Source organism: Poecilia reticulata, chromosome 11 (assembly GCF_904066995.2).
Source record: "Poecilia reticulata chromosome 11, P_reticulata-male-v2, whole genome shotgun sequence".
Lineage (NCBI taxonomy): Eukaryota > Metazoa > Chordata > Actinopteri > Cyprinodontiformes > Poeciliidae > Poecilia > Poecilia reticulata.
In genome coordinates, this window is record NC_088840.1 from 29238168 (window position 1) to 29243167 (window position 5000).

Consider the following 5000-nt stretch of genomic DNA (forward strand, 5'->3'; position numbering starts at 1 on the left):
GCCACCCTAGTAATCCCCGGAGCGGCCCGGATCCAACGGTGTACGGCATGAGCGGGTTCCGGGCCTTCCGGACCGCCTACTCGCCCCCCCCCCAGGCCCGGTTAGGCCCAAATCGCTTAAAAATTCGTTAAAAATGGGGGAACGTCCTAGGCGAAATCGGAGACCACCGGGGCACTCCTGGGACTCGCCCGGTTCTTCCAGTATATAGTTTGCCTAGGTTCCGTACGAATTTGAAATCCGGGCCTGGAGCAACAGAGACATCCAGGCCTGCAGAACCAGGCTGGGACATCCAGGCAGAGACATCCAGGCCTGCAGAACCAGGCACAGACATCCAGGCAGAGACATCCAGGCTGGGACATCCAGGCTGGGACATCCAGGCCTGCAGAACCAGGCTGGGACATCCAGGCACAGACATCCAGGCCTGCAGAACCAGGCACAGACATCCAGGCAGAGACATCCAGGCCTGCAGAACCAGGCACAGACATCCAGGCACAGACATCCAGGCAGAGACATCCAGGCCTGCAGAACCAGGCACAGACATCCAGGCACAGACATCCAGGCCTGCAGAACCAGGCTGGGACATCCAGGCCTGCAGAACCATGCACAGACATCCAGGCAGAGACATCCAGGCCTGCAGAACCAGGCACAGACATCCAGGCACAGACATCCAGGCAGAGACATCCAGGCCTGCAGAACCATGCACAGACATCCAGGCACAGACATCCAGGCCTGCAGAACCAGGCTGGGACATCCAGGCACAGACATCCATGCACAGACATCCAGGCCTGCAGAACCATGCACAGACATCCAGGCACAGACATCCAGGCCTGCAGAACCAGGCTGGGACATCCAGGCACAGACATCCAGGCCTGGACATCCAGGCACAGACATCCAGGCAGAGACATCCAGGCAGAGACATCCAGGCTGGGACATCCAGGCAGAGACATCCAGGCCTGGACATCCAGGCACAGACATCCAGGCAGAGACATCCAGGCCTGGACATCCAGGCCTTGACCTCCAGGCCCACACCCAGACTTGGCTCCGGGGTCAGACACAGTCTTGGAACCCCCCCCCACCCCCGATAGAACCAGGCTCTCCACACGAACACGTGTACCTACACTTAAGCACCCCTCCTCGGACTAAACCCAGTAGTACGCAGGCCCTGGAAGCTCGTGCCCCTGGTAAGGCAACTCAGTTTTACGATGTGGCCTTGGGTTGACCGGGGAGAGGCTACCCTCCCCAGCCTCTTCCGGCCGAGCGCCCCCTGTCCGGTCCCTGGATGGGACTTAGACTTTTTCTCGCCGTCAACTGAGAACCGGGCCTGCCAGGCCCACCGGCCGAGCACGTGTACCCACACTTAAGCACCCCTCCTCGGACTACACCCAGCAGTACGCAGGCCCTGGAAGTTCGTGCCCCTGGTAAGGCAGCAGGACTTAGATTCTGGTAAAAAAAGTTGGGTTTCTCCATAGGTTTAACTGTGAAATTGCCCCGCTGTTAACGGGCGCTGACAGGGCAATTTTGATCCGATCGCGAAGCGGCTTGGCAGGCTTTGCGATCTCGTCTAGCTCTTTAAACGTACCGATTTTTATAGCTCCAGCTACTACGGTTCTTGCTGGGGGGCCGGTGCCGTTTTTAGAAATGGGGGGTCCGGATCGACCCCACGGGGGCGTGCCTGGATTGAACAAGCGGTGGCATACGGTCCATGGGGTCGGACTGAACACCCCCACGAAGTTTCAGCTCTGTGGGACCACGTTAAGTGGTAATGCCACGCGGTTTTATTTCCAGTTACCATAACCCTCCTTATGGTCTGTGGACACTGTCCACTCTTAACGGCGCCCTGGCACCGTTCACCGCGGCGGGGCGCCGGCAGTCGCTGCCCTAACTCGTTACTGGAGGCGGGGCGCCAGTAGTCGCGGCCCTGGCTCCATTCACCACTTGTAAACATTGGCGGCGGGGCGCCGGCAGTCGCTGCCCTAACTCGTTACTGGAGGCGGGGCGCCAGTAGTCGCGGCCCTGGCTCCATTCACCACTTGTAAACATTGGCGGCGGGGCGCCGGCAGTCGCTGCCCTAACTCGTTACTGGAGGCGGGGCGCCAGTAGTCGCGGCCCTGGCTCCATTCACCACTCGTAAACAGAGGCGGCGGGGCGCCGGAAGTCGCTGCCCTAACTCGTTACTGGAGGCGGGGCGCCAGTAGTCGCTGCCCTGGCTCCATTCACCACAAACACTTTGTCATTTTTCTGGTGTCTGAAAATATTTCTAAGTGTTGGGAACACTTTGTCATTTTTCTGGTGTCTGAAAATATTTCTAAGTGTTGGGAACACTTTGTCATTTTTTTGTCTATCACCCACTTTTCAGACTTTCTTTTATCCTCATTCAGATAGTGTTTTTTCGCATAAGGTGTTTAAATCCCAATCAATTCTTTTCGTGGCCCTGGTAAGGCATGATTGATTCAACACTTAGAAAGTTTTCTGAGACATTCTGTGCGGCTGGAAGCAATCGTGCAATCAGCGCCCTGCCTGCCTGCCTGCCTGCTGCCTCGCAATCAGGCTCAATAGAACCCAGCTGCCCGTTCCAGCCTTTCTGCTGCGACCTTCTCCGGAGAACCAAGCTTCTGCCAGACAACCAAGCTTCTGCCGGACATTACTGCCAGACGTGGGTCCAGATGCCTCCAGACCGACGCTGCCCAATCTGCCAACGCAAGTTTTCTCTGCTGCCCAAGCATTTAGAGCGGACCCATTGCATCTTGAACCCTGCTGAGCGTAAGATACTCCTTGCCTTCGCCCACAGACGAGTGAACATCCGTGGGATGACTTGCCCAGTCAGAGCGTGTGGATACAATGGTCCGAGGGTGGACAGACATCTGTCCGGTGCTCACAACCGCCTCGAGCCACAGGTGTTAGGCGACCATCTTCTGCAGCTTCAGTGGCGCTCAACTCTCCGCGCCATCGCAGAGCTTCGCTCCACGGATCCGAACCCGCCGCTGGCATCCGGCCTGGACGCCCAAGACCCGAACAGCAGAGCTCCAGAATCGCAGGGGGAAGACGCAGACGTGTCGTCGTCGTCTCCCGGCACCCCACGCCGGGCACCACGGCCGATATCAAGTACAGACTCTTCTCCTCATGCTGTCACCATGCCTGCTTCTGCTTCTCCGCCTGGTTCACCTGCAGCCACCGGAGCCCCGTCTCCTGCAGCTTCTCCGCATGGTTCACCTGCAGCCACCGGAGCCCCGTCTCCTGCAGCTTCTCCGCCGGGCCAGACCGACTCTGATTCCCCTGCAACATCAACCTCCACAAGGCCAGTCAGAGGACTTGCCCTGCTGCCATTTGCTCCAAGGAAGTTTCCACCACCCGTGGAGCGCTACCTTGAAGAATTCCACTCAGATCTGCGGGGTGCCCTGCCAAGCCAACAGCACCGGATGAACGCACGCTCCAAGCTGGGTCGGGTCCGTAGCTTTCTCTCATTTATTGCACACGGCAGGCAGGTCAACCCCACCTGGAAGTTCCTGGACGACGTGGAACGGGTCCACGCCTTCCCGCAGGCACTGAAGCTGAAGAAAAGAGCCATAACGACTGTTAAAGTTTACCTGGTGAACCTGTCCCAGTTCATGGATTACTTTGCCGCTACACCCCCGCGGGAATGCAGGCTGACCCGGAGACAGATCACCGCCGTCAGCAGAGCGGTCAAGGCTGACCTCCTCCAAATAGCCACCGAGGTGACCCTCCACCAGATCGAAGTTAAGCGCTCCAAGGAACGGCGGACCGTCACCAGAACCCAGCTGAGAACCTGCAAGACCCTGGCCAGGACGACAATCCCTTCCCTCCTAAGAAAGCTGGAGAACCAGCCAACCATCCAGTTGCGGAACCAGTTCTATGGTTACCTAGCTTGCTATCTCTCTGCGGTCTATGGTCACAGAGCAGGGGTCTTGACAAACATGACTGCCGACGAGCTCCAGGATGCGATTGATGAAGCCCAGGAAGGCGCTCCGGGCTTTGTGATTAATGTAAGTTTCTGGTAGAACCAGACCTGGTAGAACCAGACCTGGGGAACGGGCATGGGAAGCTAATCTAATCTAATCTGATCTCTCCTCAGGTGAGGAGGCACAAGACGAACCGTGCGTTCGGCGCCGCCCAGCTGTTCTTGAGCCATGCCGAGTTCGGGTGGTTCGTACGTTGGATGGGTGTCCGCCGGCTGCTGGAACCACGCTGCAAGCTGCTGTTTTTCAGCGCACAACAGACGCGTATAAGACGGCTAAGCAAATACGCGGCGTGTGCATGGAGCTCAATGGGACTTCCGGGCCGTCCCACGGTAACCGATCTAAGGACAGCGGTAGCGACCCACGTGAGTGATCCATTAACGGCTCTGAACTCACCCGCTTTTCTGTTTTTAAATGTATTTTCTGGTTCTACGCAGGCACGGGATGCGCACGGCAGCGAGGTCAGGGGACAACTGTCTAGGGTCATGTGTCATGACACGAGGACCGCGGACCGGTACTATGCCAACCATCTCACCGCGGAGCAATTGGCTGACATCCGGAACGCGTTCGACCGAGCCACAGCACCCCAATCCTCTCCGAGCTCTGGAAGATCAAGGGCCGCTAGTCCTGCGAGTGTACTGGCTACGGATGGTGACTCCTCGGGGATCTGGCTCCATCAAGCAGTCCTACAGAGACGGAGCCACCCACTGGAACTATTCAATAAAATATTTCTAAGTGTTGGGAATACTTTGTCATTTTTCTGGTGTCTGAAAATATTTCTAAGTGTTGGGAACACTTTGTCATTTTTTTGTCTATCACCCACTTTTCAGACTTTCTTTTATCCTCATTCAGATAGTGTTTTTTCGAATAGGGTGTTAAAAACCATATCACCCGCTCTCGGACCCCTGGTAAGGCAACAGTTAGCCTTGTGCTGGCCGGGGAGAGGCTACCGTCCCCAGCCTCTTCCGTCCGAGCGCCCCCTGTCCGGTCCCTGGATGGGACTTAGACTTTTTCTCGCCTTCAACT